This window comes from Canis lupus, chromosome X, assembly GCF_048164855.1.
Source record: "Canis lupus baileyi chromosome X, mCanLup2.hap1, whole genome shotgun sequence".
Lineage (NCBI taxonomy): Eukaryota > Metazoa > Chordata > Mammalia > Carnivora > Canidae > Canis > Canis lupus.
The window spans coordinates 80,163,027-80,175,903 of NC_132876.1; the positions used below are offsets into that span (position 1 = coordinate 80,163,027).

The window sequence follows — 12,877 nt, forward strand, 5'->3', positions numbered from 1 at the left end:
TATTATTCAATTTGATCCATTCTGACTTAATTTTTGTCTGTAGTATGAAGGTTGGATTCAAATTCATTACTTTATTTTTAAAAGATTTAATTTATTTATTCATGAGAGACAGAGAGAGAGAGGCAGGGAGAGAGGCAGAGGGAGAGGCAGAGGGAGAAGCAGACTCCCCACTGGGAGCCCGATGTGAGACTCGATCCCAGGACCCCGGGACAATGACCCAAGCCAAAGGCAGATGGCTCAACCATGAGCCACCCAGGTGCCTTTCAAATTCATTTCTTTAAATGTGAATATCTTTTTTAAAATTCCCCTGGCTATTCGGGGTCTTTTCTGATTCCACACAAATCTTAAAATAATTTGTTCTAACTCTCTGAAGAAAGTCCATGGTATTTTGATACGGATTGCATTAAACGTGTAAATTGCCCTGGGTAACATTGACATTTTCACAATATTAATTCTGCCAATCCATGAGCATGGAATATTTTTCCATCTCTTTGTGTCTTCCTCAATTTCTTTCAGAAGTGTTCTATAGTCTTTAGGGTATAGATCCTTTACCTCTTTGGTTAGGTTTATTCCTATGTATCTTATGCTTTTGGGTGCAATTGTAAATGGGATTGACTCCTTAATTTCTCTTTCTTCAGTCTCATTGTTAGTGTATAGAAATGCCATTGATATCTGGGCATTGATTTTGTATCCTGCCACGCTACCAAATTGCTGTATGAGTTCTAGCAATCTTGGGGTGGAGACTTTTGGGTTTTCTATGTAGAGTATCATGTCATCAGCGAAGAGGGAGAGTTTGACTTCTTCTTTGCCAATTTGAATGCCTTTAATGTCTTTTTGTTGTCTGATTGCTGAGGCTAGGACTTCCAATACTATGTTGAATAGCAGTGGTGAGTGGACATCCCTGTCTTGTTCCTGATCTTAGGGGAAAGGCTCCCAGTGCTTCCCCATTGAGAATTATATTTGCTGTGGGTTTTTCGTAGATGGCTTTTAAGATGTCGAGGAAAGTTCCCTCTATCCCTACACTCTGAAGAGTTTTGATCAGGAATGGATGCTGTATTTTGTCAAATGCTTTCTCTGCATCTAATGAGAGGATCATATGGTTCTTGGTTTTTCTCTTGCTGATATGATGAATCACATTGATTGTTTTACGAGTGTTGAACCAGCCTTGTGTCCCGGGGATAAATCCTACTTGGTCATAGTGAATAATTTTCTTAATGTGCTGTTGGATCCTATTGGCTAGTATCCTGTTGAGAATTTCTGCATCCATGTTCATCAGGGATATTGGTCTGTAATTCTCCTTTTCGGTGGGGTCTTTGTCTGGTTTTGGAATTAAGGTGATGCTGGCCTCATACAACGAATTTGGAAGTACTCCATCTCTTTCTATCTTTCCAAACAGCTTTAGGAGAATAGGTATGATTTCTTCTTGAAACGTTTGATAGAATTCCCCTGGGAAGCCACCATATCTGGGGGCATCACAATGCCAGATTTCAGGTTGTACTACAAAGCTGTGGTCATCAAGACAGTGTGTTACGGGCACAAAAACAGACACATAGATCAATGGAACAGAATAGAGAACCCAGAAGTGGACCCTCAACTTTATGGTCAACTAATATTCGATAAAGGAGGAAAGACTATCCATTGGAAGAAAGACAGTCTCTTCAATAAATGGTGCTGGGAAAATTGGACATCCACATGCAGAAGAATGAAACTAGACCACTCTCTTTCACCCTACACAAAGATAAACTCAAAATGGATGAAAGATCTAAATGTGAGACAAGATTCCATCAAAATCCTAGAGGAGAACACAGGCAACACCCTTTTTGAACTTGGCCACAGTAACTTTTTGCAAGATACATCCACGAAGGCAAAAGAAACAAAAGCAAAAATGAACTATTGGGACTTCATCAAGATAAGAAGCTTTTGCACAACAAAGGATACAGTCAACAAAACTAAAAGACAACCTACAGAATGGGAGAAGATATTTGCAAATGACCTATCAGATAAAGGGCTAGTTTCCAAGATCTATAAAGAACTTCTTAAACTCAACACCAAAGACACAAACAATCCAATCACGAAATGGGCAAAAGACATGAAGAGAAATCTCACAGAGGAAGACACAGACATGGCCAACATACACATGAGAAAATGCTCTGCATCACTTGCCATCAGGGAAATACAAATCAAAACCACAATGAGATACCACCTCACACCAGTGAGAATGGGGATAATTAACAAGGTAGGAAACCACAAATGTTGGAGAGGATGCGGAGAAAAGGGAACCCTCTTACACTGTTGGTGGGAATGTGAACTGGCGCAGCCACTCTGGAAAACTGTGTGGAGGTTCCTCAAAGAGTTAAAAATAGACCTGCCCTACCACCCAGCAATTGCACTGTTGGGGATTTACCCCAATGATTCAGATGCAATGAAACGCCGGGACACCTGCAACCCGATGTTTCTAGCAGCAATGTCCACAATAGCCAAACTGTGGAAGGAGCCTCGGTGTCCATCGAAAGATGAATGGATAAAGAAGATGTGGTTTATGTAGGCAATGGAATATTACTCAGCCAATAGAAATGACAAATACCCACCATTTGCTTCAACGTGGATGGAACTGGAGGGTATTATGCCGAGTGAAGTAAGTCAATCGGAGAAGGACAAACAGTGTATGTTCTCATTCATTTGGGGAATATAAATAATAGTGACAGGGAATATAAGGGAAGGGAGAAGAAATGTGTGGGAAATATCAGAAAGGGAGACAGAACATAAAGACTCCTAACTCTGGGAAACGAACTAGGGGTGGTGGAAGGGGAGGAGGCCGGGGGGTGGGGGTGAGTGGGTGACGGGTACTGAGGGGGACACTTGACCGGATGAGCACTGGGTGTTATTCTGTATGTTGGTAAATTGAACACCAATAAAAAATTAATTTATTAAAAAAAATAAATGTGAATATCTAGTTGTCCCAGCACCATTTGCTAAAAAGAGTCTTCCTATGTAATTGTCTTGGCGCTGCTGTCAACAATTAACCCACCACAGATGTATGGGTTATTTCTGGACTTTCAATTCTATTCTGTGATCTCTATGTTCATCTTTACATCAGTACTACATTTGTACTGATTACTGGAGCTTTGAAATAATGTTTGAAATCGGAATGTGTGAGTCCTCCACTTTGGTTGTCTTTGGTAAGATCATTTAAGCTATTCTGGATCCGCGAAATTTCCACATGAATTTCAGGATCAGCCTCTCAATTTCTAAAACACTGCAGTTAGAATATTGATAGGGATTATACTGAATGCCTGGATCAATTTAGGGAATGCTGCCATCTTAACATCAGGTCTCCCAATCCATGAACACAGGAGCCATTTCCATTTATTCAAGTTTGCTTTAATCTCTTTCAACTGTGTTTTATAATTGTCAGTGTCTAACTCTTGCACCTGTTTGGTTGATTCCTAAACATGTCATTCTTTGGACTCTACTGTAAGTGAAATCATCTTCTCGGTTATTTATTTGGATTTTTCACTGCTAATGTATAGAAACAGAACTGATTTTTGTATATCAATCTGTCTTGCAACCTGAAGAATCTGAAGTCTTTGCTAAGGTTAAAAGAATTATAGCAACAACAGAACTGAAGGCCAAGTCGACTAACGAAAAGATTGACTCAAACACCATCACTGACACCCTCTGATAGTAAAAGCAAATACAAAAGACACATTACATACAAGGGATCAAACAGGATGGCAGGCTACTCATCAGAATCCATGTGGCTCAGATCTTGGGTTCACGCAAATGGTTTTGAAAAATGAAGGTAAGACAAAAACTTTAAAACAAACAGAAAAGCTGAGCAAACGCATAGCCAGCAGATCTGCCCTACAAAACATGTTAGAGGAAGTTCTTCGGGAAGAAGGCAAATGATATCCAAAGAAAACGTGGATCTATACAAAGAATTGAATAGTGCTGGGCATGGTAAATTGTGGGCGAATGTGAATTTTTCTCTTATATCCAATCTCTTTGAAAGATAACTATCTAAATTAATAACAATAACGATGTACGCACTGTGGAGTTTTAAGACACTGGCAGAAACAAACTGCAAGGCAACAATAGCACCAAGGATGGGAGATAGGAAGCGGAGGCATACAGTCGTATGGTTCTCACAGCGTACACCAAGCAGTATAGTATCATTTGAAGGCATGCTGTGAAAAGCAACAATATATACTGTAAACCCTAGAGCAACAATTTGAAAAGAATGTTTAAAGGTGTAGAAGTAGTAAGCCAACAGTGGAGATAAAATGGAAAACCAGCAAATGTTCAACTGATCCAAAAATATGAAGGGAAGAGGAAAATATGAATTAAAAATGCATATGATAGAAATATACAGCCAGCCAGATGGTAGACTTACATGTAAACTGTTAACACACTATATGTACACTGCCTACACATCAATTCAAAGACCTAAGTTGTCACTTTAGATAAAAATAGCAAGACCCAAGTAGATACTGTCCAGAAGAATCCCACCTTAAATATAAACACATAAAGAAGTCACAAGGACTTGAATGGAAAATGATAATGCTATGGTCTGAAGATGTCTCCTCCAAAATTCATGTTCAATCCTTTTTTTTTTAATTTTTTTATTATTTATTTATGATAGGCACACAGTGAGAGAGAGAGGCAGAGACACAGGCAGAGGGAGAAGCAGGCTCCATGCACCGGGAGCCCGACGTGGGATTCGATCCCGGGTCTCCAGGATCGCGCCCTGGGCCAAAGGCAGGCGCCAAACCGCTGCGCCACCCAGGGATCCCTCATGTTCAATCCTAACCCCCAAAGATGATGGTATTAGGCAGTAAGGCTTTGGGGAAGGGTTTAGGCCCTAGGGCAGAGCCCACAGAAATGGGACTAGGGCCCTTATAAAAGAGGCTCCAGACAGATCCTCTGTTTTCCACCATGTGAGGACACGACCACAAATCTGTGACCTGGAAGAGGGCCCTCGCTAGAACCCAACCACGCTGGCACCCTGATCCCAGACCTCCAACCTCCATAAGCATGAGGAGGAAGTTTGTTTAGAAGCCATCTACTCTATGGTATTTTGTTTCTCCCTCCCAAACACAGTAAGACACAGATACCCAGCAAACGCGAACCAAGTGAGTAGCTAGAGGGGCTAAATTAGTATTACACAAAGTATACTTCAGAATGAGGGTTATCACAAGGGAAAAGACAGATTTACACAATAAAAGAGAGGTCTAGTCATCGAGAAGATCTAAAAATCATGAATGGGCATGCATTTTTATTTTATTTATTTTAATTGGAACCACACTAAATAGGTTTTTTTAAAAAAAGATTTTTCTTTATTTGAGAGACAGAGAGAGAGAGAGAAGAGAGAGGGAGGGAGAAAGAGCATAAGCAGGGAAGGGGCAGAGGGAGAGGGAGAAGCAGACTCCCTGCTGAGCACGGAGCCCAATGCGGGACTCAATCTCACGACCCTGAGTTCGTGACTTGAGCTGAAGGCAGATGCTCAATCTATTGAGCTATCCAGGTGCCCTGTGCATGTTTTTTTAAAACACAAGAGCTGAAAACTGAAAAAACTAAAAGGAAGAACAGACCCAAATCAGTTATAGGGAGAGCCTTCAGCATTATCCTGTGCACAACAGACAGCACAAGTGGACGATACAATCAGACACTCTATGGAACATGGGAGCAACACCATCAACAAGCAAGACCTAAGTGATACTTACAGAAGGACGGCAGAAGACATATTCTTCTTCTTCTTTTTTTTTTTTTTTTAAAGATTTTTGAAATTTATTGAGAGACACACAGAGAGAGGCAGAGACACAGGCAGAGGGAGAAGCAGGCTCCCCGTGGGGAGCCCGATGCGGGGTTCGATCCCGGAACCCCGGGAACATGCCCTGAGCCGAAGGCAGACGCCCAACCACTCACCCACCCAGGCGTCCTCATACACATTCTCTTGAAGTGCACATACATTGTTCACCTAGACAGACCATATGCCGTGCCATAAAGTACTCAACAACTTCTAAAGGACTGAAATAATACAAACTAGGTACTTTCACCACAAAGAATTAAAATAGAAAGAGGTTGCAGTGAGGTAGCTGGAAAACCACAAAATATTTTGAAATTAAATGACATTTCTAAGTAATGCAGAGATCAAAGAAGAAACCGCAGGAAGCTGAAAACCAAAAGGCAGTGTATCAAAATTTGTGAGGTGGATCTAAAATACTGCATTGAGGGACATTTTTATCATTAAATACTTAGATTAGAAAAGGAGAATTGGGGACGCCTGGGTGGCTCAGTGGTTGAGCGCCTCCCTTCGGCCCTGGAGTACCGGGATCGAGTCCCACATAGGGCTCCCTGCATGTATCTCTGTCTCTCTCTGTCTCTGTCTCTCATGAATAAATTAATAAAATCTTAAAAGAAAAGAAAAGAACAATTGTCTCCAATCAATTATCTAAGCTGTCACCTTAAGAAACTAGAGAAGCAAAGTCAATTTAAACCTAAGGCAAGCGGAAAAAGTATAACGGAGGTTTGAACAGAAATCGACTTAATGGAAAGCACAAAATCAATACAAAGAAATCGATGAAAGTAAGAGCTGGTTCTCTGACAAGATCAGTAAATCTAATAGGTTCAGCCAGACTGCTAAAAATGAAGGAGGGCAGAGTGACACAGAGGAGTCACATGAGTACTGCCAGAGGGGACATCAATACAGATCCTGCAGACATGAACTAGGTAAGAAAATATTAAAAATATGATCCAAAAAAAAGATGAAATGGGAAAACTCCTTGAGAGATAGCAGCTAGCAAACTGCAGTCAAGAAGACATTAACCAAATGGTCCTATCTCTCCCAAAGAGACTGAATTCAGTAAATCAAACACAAAACAAAAACCCTTCCCTCACATAAAACTCTCAAGGTTAAGCAGCTTCACTGTTTAATTTCTACCAAATATGCACACACACATCACACACACACACGCGCGCGCACACACACACACATACACACACACACATTATGTAAAAGAAATAATGCCAGTTTTGTACAGAGCCGGCAATATCCTGGTATCAAAGCGAGACAAAAACTTTTTAAGAAAATAAATTACAGACTGCGAAAAAAATAAAGGGAAACCTCACTGTAAAGGAGTGTCCAGAACCCAGAAGGGAGAGCCATACTGCTCAACATCACTGACAGGAACAATTATCCATTACAGACCCAACAGAATGATCAACATGAAAGAATCCTCCATTACAGGCCCCAACAGGAAAGATGTACACTGCATCTCCTACGAGATACCAACTACCCCGGGACGCCTGGGTGGCTCAGTGGTTGAGCGCCTGCCTTCGGCTCAGGTCGTGATCCCTGGGTCCTGGGATCGAGTCTCCCACTGGGCTTTCCGCAGGAAGCCTGCTTCTCCCTCTGCCTATGTCTCTGCCTCTCTCTCTCTGTCTCTCATGAATAAATAAAAATCTTAATAAAAAAAAAAGATATCGACTACCGCTGCAACTCAGCCAATGAGAAACTATCAGCTCCCTCAACTCTTGCTTTTCTCCAACAGACTTTTGTTCAAAACAACCCCTTCCAACTTCCTCCTCCATAAAATAATGTACCTCCCCTTTGTTTGTTGGACTTGCCTAGGATTTTGCCTTAGGTGGCTTGTTCCAAATTGTAATTCTCTGCTATTCTTGAAGAAACCCACTTTTGCTGGTAAAATAACTGGCTGATTATTTTTAAGGCTAACAAGAACAACAGAAATCATGAACACAGATGTAGTAATCCAAAATAAAATATTAGCTCTTTGAAACCAGTAATATATAAAAAAGAGAAAATACCAGTGAAATGGCATTTGCTCCACAGCTGCAAGGCTGGTTGAGTATTTGATAATCAATCACTCTAACCGAGCATAATAACAGACTAAAAATATATGAACATCTCAGCAGATGCGTAAAAAACATTTGATAAAATGCACTTGATAAAAACTCCTAGCAAACTAGGAGTAGAGAGGGGTTTCTCTCTTAGTCTTTTAGGGTGGATGTCACAAAACTAACATAGACCAGAGGACTTACAAAACCAAGAGAAATGTATTTCTTACATTTACGATGCTCGGAAGCCCAAGATCAAGGCACCAGCAAGTTCTGGATCAGGCGAGGCCCGGCTTCCCATCACACAGACTACTGACTTCTTGTCCTCACATGGCAGGAGGGCCGAGGGAGCTCTCGGGGTCTCTCTGATAAGGGTGCTAATGCCATTCATGTGGGCTCCATGCTCATGACCTCAGGACCTCCCAAAGGCCCCACTTCCAATTACGATCATACTGGAGAAAGGCTTCAACATGAATGCTGGGGAGATGGCAATATTCACTCTCTACGGCAACATCCTTAAACTGATCATTGGCATCTACAAAAATATCTAAGGCTAGTCTAATCATTAATCATGAAGATCTGAATGCTTCCCCTCTAAGGCAACAAGGCAAGTAGGTGTACTTTCGCCACTTTGAGTCAATGGTCTACTGGCTGTTCTAGCCAATAAAAAAGTCAAGAAAAAAGAAAGAAGTAACACAGTCACTATGCACAGGCAAAACCTGACTCCATAAAAAGAATCCACAGAAAAGTTATCTGAATTAAGAAGCCAGTTTAGCAAAGTAACAAGATACCAGATCAGTATGCAAAAGTAAACTGTTTCTATATACCAGCCATAAATAATTAAAAGACGGGAGATTGTAAAAAAAAGCAACACTACATAGTGTAATACTAAAAAACAAGACAGAGAAGTGTGCCACCACAGTCCCCACTACCCAACTACAGAGCTGTGGCTCAGAGGTTTTGAAGCAGATTGACCCTCTCAAAGGAACGAACTTGATTTGCAATGCAGTGCTGAGAAGGTGAAGCCTAGGGGCACTTTCAAAACAGAGGAGGCTGTGGTAAAAGGCAACCTGGAGGAGATGGATGGAGTTCTTGGACATAGAGGATCAACTGCAGGCTGGGTGGATTACCTGAGACAATCAGGGAGAGAGACAGCTGGAAGGAACCTGCCTAGGGTCAGAAAAAAATCTCAAACGTGAACTTGGATAGCTAGCCCTTCAAAGGACCACGGATTTCACTGGTTTACATTATGAAGCAATATATCCAGAGCACTGCTGAAAACACTAGAACAGGCAGCCCCCAGTTAGTGGACCTGAACAGCTGGGTTTGGTCAGGGGAAGAGACAATCAAAGACAGCTCTGCCAAAACCAGTCATCCCAGGGTGACAGTGGGCATACCCAGGTCGGCTCTCCCTGAGGGAGGCGGGGGAGAGTAAGCAGGGAAATCAGACTCCACTTAAATAAACCAGCCAGACACTAAACAACTAAACAAGCAAATCACAGTAACAAACACAGGGAGGGGTGGGATGGTCTAGTAATCAGATCACTACCATATTTTAAATATTTTAGATAGTACAGCAATAAGAATATTTTAGATAGTCAGGTTTCCAGACAAGAAAAAACTTAGGATACATGCAAAGAAACAGGAAAGTATGAATAAGCAAGCAACAGAAATTGTTAGTGGTTGCAACCGGATGTCTGATTTTTCTTTTTAAAAAAGATTATATTTATTTATTCACGAGACACACACACACACACAGAGAGGCAGAGACATAGGCAGAGGGAGAAGCAGGTTCCCCACAGGGAGCCCAATACGGGACTCCATCCCTGGACCCCGGGATCACCACCTGAGCTGAAGTCAGACACTCAACCACTGAGCCACCCAGGCACCCCCAGATGGCAGATATGACAAGGAATTCAAACTAGCAGTTATAAATAGGTCCCAAGAACAAAAGGAAATCACAATCAAAGAAGGAAAGGAAGGTATGATGAAAATGTCCCGTCAAATAGGGAATAACATAACAATAAAGAGAGAACAATTATCAAAAAGAACCGAATAGAAGTTCTGGAGCTGAAAAGTGCAATAATGGAAGTGAACAATTCACTCAAGGAGAGCGACAGCAGTTGAGCTACCAGGGAAAGATTGAGCAGTCTTGAAGACGGAGAGAAATCATTATAATCTGAAGAAAGAGAGGAAAACAAATGAGGAAAATGAACTGAGCTGCACAGAAATACGGGACACTCCTAAGAACTCCAACAGAGATGCATGAATGTGCCAGAACACAGACAGAAAGGAGAAAAAATATTCAGAGATACCGCCTGAAAGAAGCTCAACGAATTCCAAGCAGGATAAAGGGGAAGAGATACACAGACACATCATAGTAAAAATGCTGAAAGCCAGAGGCAAGGAGAAATTCTTGAAAACAACAAGAGAAAAGGACCCATCACTTATGAGGACAAGTCAATCAGATTAGAGCCGATTTCTCAGGAGGCCAGAAGGAAGTGGGATACTATTTTCAACATGTTCAACGTCCAGGAACCTCAAATCCAGTAAACACTTTTTAAAAATGAGAGCAACGTTACTGAATTTGTTCCTTAGTTCTAACAGTTGTGGTTTATTTTTTGTTTTTTGTTTTTGCTTTTCTTGTCAGAGTCTTCAGGATCTTCTATGTCATCTGGACTTGGAGGATATGATGGCTAAGTAAAATAAACCAGACACAGAAAGACAAATACTACATGCTCTCGCTTACCTATGCAATCTAAAATAGACCCATAGAAGCAATGGTTGCCAGGGTTTGGGGCAGGGACAAATGGTCAGGCAGGGTCAAAGGTACAAAGTTACTATTGTGCAAGATGAATATTTCTGGAGATCTACTCTACAGCATAGTACCTTTAGCTGATGATACTGTCTTGTATACTTAAAACTGCTAAGAGATGATCTCATGTTAAGTGTTCTTACCACTGATGATGATAATATAATAACAACTGCACCAAAAAAACAAAGGGAGTGGGAGGAAACTTTGGGAGGTGAAGGCTACATCTATGACCTTGATGCAGTGATGGCATACATCTGCATACACACTCAAGTTGTACACGAGATACGTACAGCTTTACCTATCAATCATACCTCAATAAAAAGTACCGCTTTGGTACCACTAATCACAGGTGTAATTTTTCTATTTCGGGGTATGATTATTATTCTCTTATGATTTGGCATAAACTCCTTGAAATCAGGGAACTGCTTTTTATTGTATCCACAGGCACCCAACACACTGTCTAGATAGTAAGTGGAGCTTGGTGAGTCACAGTTAAATGAATAGAGTCTCTCTTCCTGTGTTTCTTACATAGACATAGACATAGACATAGACATAGACATAGACATAGACACACACACACATACACTGTTACCATCATCCTTATGCAGATCAGTGTGCAATGCCCAGGCAGCCACCCTGAGCTGGATTAGGAGGTGGAGGAGCACCAGGAGTTTTGCTAGATGGCAGCTCTGAGCTTCTGTAGTAAGGTGAAGCAGCATCATTCTCGGCAGGGCTAAGAAGCTTTCTGAGTCTACGGTAGAGGCTGAGACCTTTGTGCCTTCACACACTCAGTGTCCCCTTGTTACTGCTGATGGCGGGTCCTCAGAATGCTCATCACCAAGTGCAGTGATTCCCTCCCAGACCTTGGACTACAGTGCTCTCTCCGCAAAATAATAGAGCACACTATTTTCTTAGCAGAAAAGCGAGACCAGAAATCAGGCTTTTTGTTGTTTGTCCCCTCTTGATGTGTTTTCTCTCCTTTTACTCACTTCTGTGTTTCTTCTTTGAGTCACTCAACCCAACCCTGCTAACTCCAACCAACTACTACAACACCTGTGCCTGTATTTCACTTGCGATGTAGGGATCTACCGGAGGAGGGCTGGATCCAACTACTGTACTATATATTTTCTGTTCTCTCTTCTGAATCCGTAGGCTTCCAGACTTCAAGAAAAGTACTCCACTGGTCCACAAAAGGAGAATGCTTCAGGTGAGGCTGCCACTCTCAACCACAGCATGACGCAAACCAGTGCTGCCTCATAAGAACCAAAGAGAGCAAAGGCCTGAGAAATCTTAATGCAGATACTCATCTCAATATCACAACTGTCTCCTCTTAGGGACATGAAGTTGTTGTCCGGTTTGGTTTGCTTTTGGCCTCCATCATCTGGGGCGATTTCATTGCACTTGCAGACGTGGCTAGCCTTCCATCCAAACCTCTCTGCTTCCCCCACTTCATTACTGCTTCATTACTGTACCACAGCTCTCTCCTATGCTCTAAATGTACTGATTGGTTTTTCACCTGGCAAGGATATAAAAGCAATCTGTTACCCTGAAACGTCAAGATATGCAAGAGAAACGACCTAAAACCTGTAGCAGAAACACAATGGCTGTGCAACAATAGTGAAGACACAGCAAATAAAACAGTGAATAAAATGTTATTTGAAAATTGTCTAGAGTTTCACACTTAGGGAAAATGACTCAATGTGGTGTACTCCCTTCCAGGCTTCTTTCTATGCATCTTTTGAATTATGAGACTGGAGTGGGGAGGTCATCTACATTCTTTCATCTGTTGCTTTGTTTCCTAACTTTATACCATAAACTACTGTCCATCACGATAACAACGATGAGGATACTGATGCTCACATCCACAGGTACAGACCTTGATCCAGACCAGATATCCACTTAGTGATGCACCTATACCGACTTATCACCCCATAGTGTTTCCTGCACTGAAGAGACATCCTGTTCACTCCATACACAGATCCCGCATAATCAGATTAAGCTGCTGCACACGTTCACCTGCTTTTTGAGCCACAGGACATTTGACACCGAGGTGCATCGCAGGTCAGGGCCAAATCCCATGTCTCTTTATGTACAACTCCAACTCCGCCCTTGCTGCCTGGTGGCTTTGGGTAAGTTACCTCACCTCTCAACCTCGACGTGACTCAGTTTCTTGGTCTGTAAAAAAAGGAATGTTAACTTTAAAAATAC

At 41.7% G+C, this 12,877-nt stretch overlaps 1 long non-coding RNA gene across 3 annotated transcripts in view; it reads right to left on the reverse strand.

Moving 5' to 3' along the window:
* Window positions 1-1,298: 1,298 nt before the first annotated feature.
* The window catches only part of LOC140628758 (uncharacterized), a 34,429-nt gene continuing 22,850 nt past the window's right edge, over window positions 1,299-12,877 (reverse strand). Inside the window, exons 2-3 of one of the 3 annotated variants that reach the window (XR_012026744.1) lie at window positions 12,686-12,844; window positions 1,299-12,185 (exon numbers count right to left, since the gene is read on the reverse strand). This is a non-coding gene — a long non-coding RNA (uncharacterized lncRNA). Of the gene's footprint in view, window positions 12,845-12,877 lie in introns of all 3 variants that reach the window. The other 2 variants (XR_012026745.1, XR_012026743.1) reach the window with 2 other exon arrangements.